The sequence below is a fragment of the Mobula birostris genome, chromosome 24 (genome assembly GCF_030028105.1).
Source record: "Mobula birostris isolate sMobBir1 chromosome 24, sMobBir1.hap1, whole genome shotgun sequence".
NCBI lineage: Eukaryota > Metazoa > Chordata > Chondrichthyes > Myliobatiformes > Myliobatidae > Mobula > Mobula birostris.
The window spans coordinates 49,139,164-49,153,452 of record NC_092393.1 but is presented as its reverse complement, the minus strand read 5'-3'; positions in this window follow the sequence as shown (position 1 = coordinate 49,153,452).

The following is a 14,289-nucleotide window of genomic DNA, read 5'->3' as shown; positions in this document are numbered from 1 at the left end:
GACATTAAAAAAAATAAAGAGAATGTTTTTGCTTGTTCAGCATTTTTCTATTTAGGATGATTGAGTTGTTAATCTAAGGAAAATTTCTTTTAAGCCTTTCATATGTCTTAAGTCATGTGATTTCTGACCTCATAAAGCTATCTGTTTCAGAGTGAAGTAGAGTATTGATAGGCTATCAGTTAAAATTAATGTCCCATTGATCAATTTAATTCACTCGAGGTCACCAGGACAGGAACCTTATTCCTCTTGTTTCTTCATGTGCTTTATCCCTTAGCTGTGGAGAGAGTTCAAGCCCAGTGACGTTAATGGGTGCTATCGTATCCCATGTATTCGAGGTTCATTTTGATTTCAAAGCCTTCAGTCCTTGTGTATAATGTATTTTGTCTGTTTGGAAAGTTAGTACACAACTTATGACTGCACACAAAACGCTGGAGGAACTCAGCAGGTCAGGCAGCATCTATGGAGAAGAATAAACAGTTGCCATTTTGGGCTGAAACCTTTCATCGGGACTGGAAGGAAGGGGGCAGAGCCAGAATAAGAAGGTGGGACTTGGCCAGAAATGTCAACTGTTTATTCATCTCCTACTGAGCTCCTCCAGCATTTTGTATGTGTGTGTGTGTGTGTGTATGTTACAGTGGATTTCTGGTATCTGCAGAATCTCCTGTGAAAATAATTTATTAATCTGTTACTGAACTAGACTTAAATGCAGACAAAATCCTTCCCCAGTGATTCTCTTTTCCTTGCCAAAGAAAAATTAGAAATACAGTTTATGAAACCTTTTGGGATATGTACAAAGGGAAAAGTAACACTGAAAATGAATTGTTCAGATTTAGCCTGATGCCCTTTGACATCTCTTCAGTTTGTCCACACACTTCATTGTTTTGTTGATTCCATCTTCCATTGTAGATTAGCTTTTAGCCAGGTGGTTTTGAGACAAAGTGACTGAAGTTGGGATGCAATTTGGCTGTGTGCTCTTCATTCCAGATTATGATTAGAGGGATTAATCATCTCTCTCTTTCTCCCTAATGAGGTGCAGCAGCAGCTAATTGCGTTGAGACCTTTGCCCGTCCAAAGTACTTCCTTCCACTTTGCCTGCCAGCCCACTGTGTCTATAATCTGAAAACTAGCCTTGTATTCTCCCCCCCCCCCCCCCGCCACCCGAAGTGCGAGAGTGTTGCCCAGTTAAACAAGGGGCAGTTTGTGGACTTGCATTGTCAGAGGAAACTCCAATCAGAACTGAGTACGTTGGAATAACAAATGATGCATGAGAACTAAATTTATGGAGCATACAGCATGGAAGTAGGCTTTTTGGCTCAACTTGTCCATGCTCTGTTGCCTGCCAAGCTAGGCCTGTTTGCCAGCGTATTGCCCATATTCCTCTGAACCTAAAGCTGATTGAGTCAAGTGTATGTTTCTAATATCAATAGTACAAGTTACCATTAAGTTTTAAAACGGCCTTTTGTTTTTGAATGGTTCAATCCAAATGGGAACTTTGTATTTTAATTTTCTTTTCAAGTATCTTGCCAACTTTGTGCTTTTGTAACAGACCTACAGCTCAGCGCCAGTCAGTGAGTTTGAGGCAGGACTGTATTCCACAGTAAACAAAGACGTGGCTACGTACTGATTAGGCCCACCAAAATTAATCTCAGTCTTGTGCAGCCACCTTCCTGATTGACAGGGGGATCACCCAGTCACCACCACCTTGGCTGTCTTGTGAACTACACTCAGTGGCCACCTATTGGGTACACTTGCTCATTAATGCAAATATCTAATCAACCAATAATGTGACAGCAATTCGAGGCCTAAAAGCACGTAAAGATGGTCCAGATGGTCAGTTGTTTAGACCAAACATCAGAATGGGGAAGAAATGTGATCCAAGTGACTTCGACTGCAGAATGATAGTGCAAGGTGGGATGGGTTTGAGTATCTCTGAAACTGCTGATCTCCCGGGATTTTCTAGAGTTTACAGAGAAAGGTGCAAAAAATTTAAAAAACTCATCCAGTGAGTGGCAGTTCTGTGGGCGAAAACGCCTTGTTAATAAGAGCGGTCAGAGGAGAATGGCCAGACTGGTTCAAGCTGACAGGAACTCAAATAGCCACACATTACAACAGTGGTGTGCAGAAGAGCATCTCTGAATGCGCAGCCCCATCGAACCTTGAAGTGGGTGGGCTACAGCAGCAGAAGATCACACTGGGTTCCACTCCTGTACCCAATAAAGTGATCACTGAGTGTATCTACGCACGTTTCTTGATAATTGAGTTTTCAAACCTTATGTGTAAATAAGAAATATGGTTGGCTGAAATGCAATGTCAAATAGACACTGTTCTGGAATGAAATGATAATTATAGAGCCATAACGAAACTAGAATGCCAATTGTAGGTTTTCTGAGCACTCCCTTGAAGTTTGTTCTGCCGGTGTCTGAGACGTTGCGTATTGCTTAAGCTGTGCTCTGGAGCTGCTGTGATCTATATTCAAAAGGGATGAGCATGTAGTACGCTGTTTGGACTTTTATTCAGATTAATTAGCTCAAATGTGGTAATGGAAATGATGTGTCATTGAGTGACTGATTTATATTATTACACTTGAGGAGAAGGTTGCCTCTTCTGAAGAAGGAGCTGATGCACTGGGAAAAGTTGCAGCATAGTGACCTCTGAACCAACGATCTGGCCCAAGTCCCATGCTGTCCACGTAGAGAGAGGAAACACCTCCTCAATGCATCTTCAAAGCACATTTGTTATCCAAGCACGTATATGTCACCGTACACTACTCTGAGGTGCATTTTCTTGCAGGCATTCACATAGAACAAAGAAATACAATAAAATCAGTGAGAAACTGTGCACGAAGACTGACTGATGTGCAAAAGATGACAAACTGTGCAAACGCAATAAATAACTATGGGTTGTAGAGGCCTTCAAAATGAGGGCAGAGGTTGTGGAGTCACTCAGAGGTGAGGTGAGTGCACCAGTTCAGGAGCCTGGTGGTTGAAGAGTAATGACCGTCTGTGTACCTGGTGGAGTGGGACCTGAGGCTCCTGTACATCCTTTCCGATGGCAGCAATGAGGAGAGAGCTTAGCCTGGATGGTGGGGTTCGTGGAGTCATAGAAAAGTACAGCACAGAAATAGGCCTTTCAGCCCATTTCATGCTGAAGTATTTAAACTGCCTAGTCCCATTGATCAGCACCTGTGCCATCGACCTCCAAACCCCTCCTATCCATGTGTCTATCCAAGCTTCCATTAAATGTTGAAATTGAACTTGCAGGCAGCACTTCGGCTGGCAGCCCATACACTCTCTCACCACCCTCTGAGTGAAAAGTTTCCCCTCATGTTCCCCTTATATTCCCCTTAAACTTTTCACTTTTCATCCATAACCCATGACCTCTAGTTATCCCACCAACCTCAGTGGAAAAAATCTGCATGCATTTACCCTATCTATACCCCTCATAATTTTGGCTATCTCTGTCAAATCTCCCTTCAATCTCGTTTGTTCCAAGGAATAAAGTCCTAACCTTTGATGACCTTGATGATGGATGCTGCTTTCTTGTGGCAGTACTCCATCTTGCTGTGCTTGCACCTCTCAGTAATGAGCTAAGGTCATGGATAGAGTTGCGATCTCCCTCGGCCTGACAGGCAAATCCTTTGATGGTCAGCTCCTCCGTCACAAGTATACAGGCAGTCATCAGTTCCTCGCTATCTGCATGACATTACCAGCCAGGACTCCAACCTTTATAGCAGCAACTTAAAGTTTCAAGACTGCACAGTCTTTACTAATTATTAAATCCTCACATGCTTGAGATCATCCAGGTTTATATTAACTTGTCGTCATTTATTTTAAATCTGATCTACTTTTATTTTTGCTCCTGCAAACACTAATCGGACTCAATTTAAATTAAGATTAATTTGGACAATTTTTTAAAAGCAACCTATCCCGATATTTTGCAGGGGATTACCTTTGTGAAGATTGGGGTTCGGTGCAGACGTCTTTAAGAAAATAAAATCTAGCCCTGTCCAGAATACCTTCTAGTTAAAAACAATAATTCAGCTCTTCCTCTGTTTTGTTTCTCCAGCAGTTTGCTGTCTTGTGTCCGAGCTAGAGTGGAAACTGTTGCTAAAAATTAGGATCATTGTTGGTGAGATTATTTCCTCATTTCATGCCCTGATCTCCAGAGGATCCTCATTTGCATTCTGATTTATCAAGGAAGTAAACAGAACATCATGTGCTTGGCAATAATTGAATGGTGATAATGTAATAGGCTAACTAGACCGGGTAGTTTACTCTGCCATTGTGCCAAGTTCAGAGGCCAGTTGAAAAACAAAAGAAAACAGATAGTGGAAGTCAAAAAAAATTTTTTTTAACTCAGGAAATATTCAGCAGGCCAATTGGGGAGGGAGAAACAGAGCTAACATTTTAGGTTGCTGATATTTTAATTAGAACTAGGAACGATATTAAAGGAGAAATGTGTTACAGAGAATTGGTGGTGGTGGAAGATGAGGTAGTGGTGGAATGGGCAGTGGGAATGTCTCTGAAAAGATGGAGACCAGAGTGACTGGATAATCGGGAAAGTGACATTGGCCGAGGAGAACGTGAGGAACGGCATCACATCTTCTACTTTGCAGCCCTTCGGACTCAACACTTATTTCAGATAACCTGCCTTACCAGTTTGTGTTTCAGAACTGGCCAATTCTGATGAATTGTTATTGGATCTTTAACTCTGTTCATTTCTTTAACAGGTGTTACCTGAACTGCTGAATATTTCAGCTATCTGTATATTAGATTTCCAGCCAATACAAGGTTCTATAGCTGACTGTTCCAGAATTGCTTTTTCACTTTCTCCTCTATTGTCACTCATTTTCAATTTACACTCTACCAGGCAGGCCAGCTTTCACCTCCCTCTGAAGCGTCTGTGTTATTCAGTCTGTTTTGACCTCTGCCCTATCATGAACATTTCCTTTCTCTGTAACCTAAAGGGCAGCACGGTGGCGTAGCAGTTAGCACGGCGACCCGGGTTCATTTCTCGCCACTTCCTGTGAGGAGTTTTTCTGTTCTCCCTGTGACTGCGGGGGTTTCCTCCGGGTGCTCTGGTTTCCTCCCACAGTCTAAAGCCATACTGATTGGTAGCTTAATTGATCATTGTGAATTGACCCGTGATTAGGTATGCATTAAATTGTAGGTTGCTGGGCAGTGTGGCTCAAAGGGCCAGAAGGGCCTATTTCGTGCTGTATCTCGATAAATAAATAAATAATAAATAGCGTCTTTGATTTCTTAGCTACACACAATGCTGAAGGAACTCAGCAGGTCAGGCAGTATCAATGAAGGGAAATACACAGTGAACGTTTTGGGCTGAGACCCTTTATCAGGACTGGAGAGAAATGAGGCCAATTCTGCAGAATCTCTTGTCTTTGATTTCTAGTTGTTTCTTAGTTTTGATGTAAAGTCATCAACCTAAAACTCTTTATATTTTAAAATAACATGACTAAAATATCAAAAAAAAACTGAAGGTGAAAATCAGTTTCTCTCTCCACAGATGCTGCCTGACCCATTGAATATTTCTTGCATTTTCTGAAGAGATCTGGCAGTCTAGTTTGAAGGATGTAATAATTGTTAATCCCACTCAACTGCACAAATCCTGGGGTTTTGGGGGATGTGTAGCATTTATTTGAAAAACAACCCAAAACTACTGCGACTGAGTGAAGGATTTGACACTGTAAGACGCGCTTCCAAATAACCAAGTTCCAAGTTGGAAAAAGTACGTTTGATTCATTATAATGAAACTAGGAAAGATGAGTGATCGAAGTGATCATTATCAGCGAAACTAATGGAATTAGTGGTCTCAGAATTATTGTAATTAGCGATATAAGCAGAATAAACAGTCTAACTAAACTAAACTTGCCACAAAGGGTAGATATGTAACTCTACTCATTTGCTTCTCTACCACTCCCCAACCCTCATGTCAAATTACCGCAACCCATAATAACACATGCAACAAAGATACAATACAAATGGAAAATAGATACATGGCTCCTGCAGGGAGGTTTCAGAGATGCTTCTGATGTACCTGTTTACGGCTTGGTGCCCCCCACCAACTGGGTTGTGCTATAGCAGTCAGGTGACTTCTCCAGCCTCTGCAGATCATAGTGAAGTAAGAAAGGGAATATCCTGTCATTAATACACTTAGAAAATGGAGAAGGGGAGAGCACAAGAACAGGCCCATTAGCCCACCATGGCTATGCTGCCAATCATGCCCCATCAAGTGTCCTATCTGCACGTGATCTATAGCACCGTATTCCCTCTGTTACTGGGAGCAGTATGGCAGTGTGGTTAGCATAACGTTTCAAGATTGTGGTTCAATTCACGCTCCTGTCCTTGAGGAGTTTGTATGTTCTCCCCGTAACTGCGTGGGTTTCCCCTGGGTGCTCTGGTTTCCTCCCATGTTCCAGTTAGGGCTAGTAAGTTGTGAGCATGCTATGTTGGCATCGGAAACACATTGATATTTGTGGCTGCTCCCAGCACGTCCTCGACTCAAGCGATGCAATGAGTTGTATGTATTGATGTTTCAATATACGTGTGACAAATTTCTCTCCCATTTTGTTCATGTCGGAAAGTCTAGTAAACATTGCTTCCACCTGTCCTGGCAGTGCGTTCCAGGCACCTCCCATCATCTATTTTTTAAGGAACTTGACTCACAGATCTCATTTAAACGTTTTCCCTCGCATCTTAAAGCTGTGACCTCTAATATTTGACATTTTTCCCTGGGGTGGGGAGAGACACTTTCTACCCTATCTAAGCCTTTCACAATTTTAGATACTTCCCTCGTGTTGCCCCTCAAACTATTAATTTTCTCCTGCATCATTGAAATATTATGTAGCTGTGTTTTGGGGGGTTGAGCTCAGAGAATCCATTGTACCCAAAAAAAGTGGGCACAGGAGTGGAGCGCTGATGGGCATTACTGGCCCAATGGTTGGGCCTTGGACATTGTTGACTGGACATTGCCCATTTTGAATTTTTTTTGGTCCCGCCCTGTTCTCTGCTCCACTGTTGAGTTCAGGGTGGCAATAGTCCTAGGTTTGACTGTGCCACTGCTCTGCCCGAGTTTATGACGGTGGCGGAGAGTGATCTTTACACTGATGGGCACAGAATTGGGGATGCAAACACAAGTTGATGGTGAATCAACAGTCTTGACGGGTGGGGACAAAATGGAGATCAGAGATGGTAGTTTAAAGGATGAGGGGCTGGATAGTTGTCTTAACTCATGGGGATCCTGTATCGTCACTGTACTGGGATCCCCACTTCCCTCCACTGTTCCTGAAAGATCCAACAGGTACTTCAAGAACAGCGATCCCAATTTTCTGTGCAAAACTCAATTAGCGTCTTAATCAGGCACAAGACATTGGCAGTATTGGCACTAGTTGTAACTGGAAGAGTTTTTTAAAAAAAATTTCAAAAATAAATCTCAATAAAAATACATATAAATAGAATTGACAAAAACAGTGCATGGTTCCTTACATTGGTTGAGTCATTCAGTCTGTTTACAGTGTTCATGGTTGTATATATTGGTAGCGTTTGCACATTTTTATATACAGTACATGGTACCTTTGCCAGTCATGTGGCCTCCTGGTGTGATACAAACCAGTAATTTGAGGGAATTCCACATTGGGTCAGCCCCTCAGTGTCCATTAGCAGAGGGACGAGCTGATGCAGAGACCGGTGGAGTCTGTTCATCTCAGTTTAAGTTCAGCACAGGTGTAATCCCGGACATCCTGAGCCAGTGCTTAGCAAAACATGACTGAATTGCACGCTTATAGCAGTTACACCTGCTTTGACCTCACCATGTGTGTGAAATCGGTGAGACTACAGCAGCAGGTTGGGGTGTTGAAGTACAAAAGTCTTTGCATGCAGTTACACTTCCATGTTATTTACACCAGTGTGAGATAACATTTGGCTTGAATCTAGTCCTGCCTACATAGATGGCCGTTCTCCTGATTATAACAAGGATGTTGGATATTTATTTATTTGGAGATTCAGCATGGTAGAAGTCTATACCGCCCAATTGCGCACATGTGATCAATGACCCTACTAACCCCTGTGTCTTTGGGAAGTGGGAAGAAACTGGAGCACCCAGAGGAAATCCACGCAGTCTTTGGGAAAATGCGCAAACTCCTATCAGGCAGCAGGGGGGTGTGAACCAGACTGCTGGCGCTGTGAAGCTTTACGCTGCCATGATACGTCTGCTCAAAGCAAACTGAGCTTTTTAGGTGCACAAGTTGGTACTTCTGAAAACTTAATGTGTTTAAAAATAGTTTGTTTACAAAGAAACTAAATGGTGTACACCACAAAAACTAGTAAACCAATGCAAGTTTTATTTAAATAATTAGCAATCGTGTTACTCAGAGATAATGCATTCAAACCTTATTCACAAGTATTTGTATGGATAAAGGCAATTTTAATGAAAGTAGGTCAGGTTACCACTCTCAAAACTATCAACTAATAAATTTTCATTTAATGTATAAGTGAGGCCATCCTGTCTTGTTACATTGCTCTGTTAATCCATAGAAGATTTTGCAGGTGAATTTTGACAGCAGGTGAAATTGTCACACAACCAGCACCAAAACCTGATCTGTTGATGCTGGTGTTCAATGTTTGGTTTCAGTCTACTATGAAGTAGCCAGAAGATGGTGCTGTTAGAGCACACAAAGTACTGCCTCATTGCTTTGTTGACCATTGTCTCAGCAGAAACCCATGCTCGGTAAGCATCTTTGTAGGTCCCAGTTCCTACAATACCTGGCTTTGTACTGTGGCATAGATTAATGTTTGAGGGCTAAAATAGATTAAAGTTCAAAGTATGCCTATGTCACCACATATTACCTTGAGATCCATTTTCTTGAAGGCATTCACTGTAGGATCAGGAAAGATAATACAATCAGTGAAAAGTTATGCACAAAGACCGACAACCGATGTGCAAATGGAGACAAGCTGCAAGTAAAAAGGTGGATAATTAATTAATTAATACTGATAACATGAGTTGTAGTCCTTGAATACGAGTCCATAGGTTGTGGAATGGGTTTGGCGTCGGGTTGAGCAAGAAAAAAGTATGGCCTGGATGGTGGGGGTCCTTGATGATGGATGCTGCTTTCTTGTGGCAGCGCTCCTTGTGGATGTGCTCAATGGTGGGAGGGCTTTGCCTGTGATGGACTAGGACTGAAATAAAAGGCTTTAGCTTTGTGTTAGCTGAGTAGTATTAAGTGTTATTTGGTAACTGGAAAGACATAATAAACAATACTGTGCAAAAGTCTTAGGCACCCTTGCTATATATATGTGCCTAAGACTTTTGCACAGTACTATAATTATAAAGGCAAACAGGGAAGAAAATAGCAACTCCACTGAAGTGTGCTTTATATGGTCAATCAAATACTTTTATAAATGCCGTTGTGTTGGAAAAACAAAAGATAGTATCAGAAAATTAAATCAGTTTGCTTTGACTGTTGCAGAATAAAAAGGAGACTGAGATTTTGACTCCATCGTGACCTGTTTGCATTTGCTACATACAGTGGGGAGACTCCAAATAGTCTTGTCACTGAAGTCCATTTTGACAGAACACACTGTACATTTTTCTACATTACTTTAAGCCCATTCTGTGATCTAAACAGCTGTGGAATTTTTTGTTCTCATTGGCTTTCCACTGCTTACAAAGTTCAGTGAAGCAATTCACCTCTGTTCTCTTGAAATGCCAGAGCCTTACCCCGGTATAATCACTGATGTGGTGCTGGCTTTCACCCTTGGCCAGGTTCACTATGCTGCAGATTCCCACTCATTGACCTTTGAACCGCAGTACAGCCGTCCAAGTCTGTGCCAGTGGCTATTTGTACATCATATCTGATTGTTGCTGTAAGATGTTTGTAAAGAATTATCACTGATTTTGGAAAACAAATATATATTCAGGTTTCTCATTGTAATTGTGTGAAATTGTACTGATTTAACTCAATAAAGAGGTATTTTTCCACAATACATCATCACCTTGGATCTTTATTGCTTATAGAGTAAGAAACTACGAGCTTTGCTCAGAACCAGTTCTCCTACCTCAGATTCGGAAGTTTGAGAGATCAAAACCCCCTTCTGAACTACCAGGAGAGTAAATGGCTGGGACCTTAGGAATGCTGATGACCAGAAAGACATTGGGGTGCAAGTGCATCCTTTCCAAAATGACACAGGTGGCTGGGGTAGTGAAGAAGACATTTGTCAGGTTCACTTTCTTAGGCCAAGGCCTTCAGTGTAAGAGTTGGGATGTCACATTGCAGCTGTACATTGCATAAGTTAGGCCACACTTGGAGTATAGTGTACAGTTCTAATCACCACACTCCAGGAAGGCTGCGGTAGCATTAGAAAGAGTGCAGAAGAAATTCACCAGGTTGTTGCCTAGAACGGAGCGCTTTAGCTACAAAGAGAGATTGGATAGGCTGGATTTGTGCTCACTGGAGCAAAGAAGGTTGAGTGGTGACCTTACAGAGTTTTATAAAGTTTTGAGGGGCATAGATAGGGTGGATCGCCAGAATCTTTTTTCCCCAGAGCAGCAGAGTCTTACTTAACACTACAGGTTAAAGACGGGAAGGGAGAAATTTAGAGAAGATCGGAGGGGCAAATTTTTCACAGGGGATTGTGGTTATAAGGAATGAGGAGCTAGAGGATGTGGAAGAGGCTGATCCAAGGTATAAAGGGCATTTAGAGAAGTACTTCGTTAAGAAAGGAGGGGAGGGATGTGGGCCTAATGTAGACAGAAGAGATTGGCCCAGATAGGCATCACAAGAAGCATAGGCCAAAAGGTCTCTTTCTTTGCTTTACAGCTCGATGACTCTGTGATATTCTGTTCTATTATCTTGCCCAGTTTCTTTCAACACTGCTGCGATCCCTTCTAGCTAATGCCCCCCAGATTTTACTTGAAAGCTTTAGCTAGAATCATACAGTGTGCAGCAACAAAGTACAGATGCAAAAATCCTCTACAATTCAGTATAATTATCACTAAGCACTGCAGGAAAAAAAACTAGGCAGGCCATGCAGGTAGCAGCGCTGAATTTTGGTAACAATGAGGAATCTTGCCACGCCAAGTTGTTGAAGGAAAGTAAATGGCTGTAATCAATTTCCAGGCAGACGCAGACTTCACACAAAATGCTGGAGTCATTATTGAACATTCTTTTTACCCTGGAGAATGGCTGGAATGTTCAACATGTGCCACTCAGCTCCAAAAGGCGATCGGGCCGCTTGCACTTAAGAATATAAAACAGTGAGGAATAGCACAGACCCAATGGGCCACGATGTTGTGCTGACCATTTAACCTACTCTAAGGACAATCTAACCCTTCCCTCCTACATAGATCTCCATTTTCCTTTCATTCATGTGCCTATCAAAGGGTCTCTTAAATGTCCCTAATACATCTGCCTCTACCAACGCCCATGGCAAGGCGTTTCATGCACCCCCCATTGTCTGTGTAAAAAAAAACCTACCTCTATACTTCCCTCCAATCACCTTAAAGTATTTCCTCTCATATTACCCATTGCGACCCTGAGAAACACACACTGGCTGTGCACGCCATGTCTCTTATCACTTTATCAAGTCTCCTTTCATCCCTCTTTGCTCCAAAGAGAAAAGCCCTCAAGCTTGCTCGACCTTTCCTTATAAGAAGCTTTCCTCTTAAGATGGGTGCAATGATTACATGTTGATTAGATTTGATTTATTGCCTGCATTCTGATCACTGCACTAACAGTGGGGCCCTGTCTGAGATTTGCCAGTATCTACACTGGAGAATCACTGTGTAACCTGGTGCTGGACGTGACCCTTACCAAATACTGGCTGCAGGCAGGAAAGCAACAAGAAAGCTACAGTGGCACGCAAAAGTTTGAGCACCTCGGTCAAAATTTCTGTTACTGTGAATAGCTAAGCGATTAAAAGATGACCTGATTTCCAAAAGGCATAAAGTTAAAGATGACACGTTTCTTTAATATTTTAAGCAAGATTACTTTTTTGTTTCCATCTTTTACAGTTTCAAAATAACAAAAAAGGAAAAGGGCCTGAAGCAAAAGTTTGGGCACCCTGCATGTCAGTACTTAGTAACACCTCCTTTGGCAAGTATCACAGCTTGTAAATGCTTTCTGTAGCCAGCTAAGAGTCTTTCAATTCTTGTTTGGGGGATTTTCGCCTATGCTTCCTTGCAAAAGGCTTCTAGTTCTGTGAGATTCTTGGGCCGTCTTGCCTGCACTGCTCTTTTGAGGCCTATCCACAGATTCTCGATGATGTTTAGGTCAGGGGACTGTGAGGGCCATGGCAAAACCTTCAGCTTGCACCTCTTGAGGTAGTCCATTGTGGATTTTGAGGTGTGTTTAGGATCATTATCCTGTTGTAGAAGCCATCCTCTTTTCATCTTTCCTTTCTTACAGACGGTGTGATGTTTGCTTCCAGAATTTGCTGGTACTGTGTTTAATTGAGTTCATTCTTCCCTCTACCAGTGAAATGTTCCCTGTGCCACTGACTGCAACACAAGCCCAAAGCATAATCGATCCACCCCCGTGCTTAACAGTTGGAGAGGTGTTCTTTTCATGAAATTCTGCACCCTTTTTTCTCCAAACGTACCTTTGCTCATTGTGGTCAAAAAGTTCTATTTTAACTTCATCAGTCCACAGGACTTGTTTCCAAAATGCATTAGGCTTGTTTAAAGGTTCCTTTGCAAACTTCTGATGCTGAATTTTGTGGTGAGCACGCAGGAAAGGTTTTCTTCTGATGACTCTTCCATGAAGGTCATATTTGTGCAGGTGTCGCTGCACAGTAGAACAGTGCACCACCAGTCCAGAGTCTGCTAAATCTTCCTGAAGCTCTTTTGCAGTCAAACAGGGGTTTTGATTTGCCTTTCTAGCAATCCTATGAGCAGTTCTCTGGGAAAGTTTTCTTGGTCTTCCAGACCTCAACTTGACCTCCACCGTTCCTGTTAACTGCCATTTCTTAATTACATTATGAACTGAGGAAACGGCTGCCTGAAAATGCTTTGCTATCTTTTTATAGCCTTCTGCTGCTTTGTGGGCATCATTTATTTTAATTTTCAGAGTGCTAGGCAGCTGCTTAGAGGAGCCCATGGCTGCTGATTGTTGGGACAAGGTTTGAGGAGTCAGGGTATTTATAAAGTTTTGAAATTTGCATCACCTGGCCTTTCCAAACGATGACTGTGAACAAGCCATAGCCCTAACAAGCTAATTAAGGTTTGAGACCTTGGTAAAAGTTATCTGAGAGCTCAAATCTATTGGGGTGCCCAAACTTTTGCATGGTGCTCCTTTCCTTTTTTCCACTCTAAAATTGTACAAAACAAAAATAATACACTAATCTTGCTTAAAATGTTGAAAAGAATGTTTAGTCTTTAACTTACGACCTTTGGAGATCTGTTCATCTTCTACTCACTTAACTATTCACAGTAACAGAATTTTTGACCAGGGGTGCCCAAACTTTTGCATGCCACTATACGTTTGTTTCCGTATCCACAACCTATGGACTCACTTTCAAGGACTCGTCATCTCATGTTCTCGATATTTATTCGTTATTTATTTATTATTATTTCTTCTTTTTCTTTTGTATTTGTATAATTTGTTGTCTTTTACACATTGGTTATTAACTGTCCTGTTGCTTGTGGTCTTTCATTGTTCCCTGTTACCCAGGACATGGCCTGTTTTCATTGCTACCATCAGGAGGGAGGTACAGAAGCCTGAAGGCACACACTCAGTGATTCGGGAACAGCTTCTTCCCTCTGCAATCCGATCTCTGAAAGGAGATTGAAATCATGAACACTTCCTCACTACTTTTAAAATCTTTTATTTTTTATTTTTGCACTACTTACTATTTAATATACTATATTATATACTTACTGAAATTCATGATATTTTTCTCTATTATTATGCATTGCATTGTAGTGCTGCCGCAAAGATGAAAAGTTTCACAACAAATAAATAAATGATATTAAACCTGATTATGATTCCGATTCCTGGCTTTACTGAGTATGCCCACAAGAAAATGAATTTCAGAGTATATTGTGACATACTGCGTGCCAGACACCTTCCAGTCTCTAAATAACTTGCCCCGCACATCTTTGAACTTACCCCCTCTCACATGCCCTTTGTTGATCCCATATCTTAATTTGTTTATAACTACTTGTTAATGTTGTTACCATTTAAAAATTCACCTTTGATAATGTTTAATTTAGAAACATAGAAAACATACAGTACAATACAGGCCCTTTGGCCCACAAAGCTGTACTGAATATGTC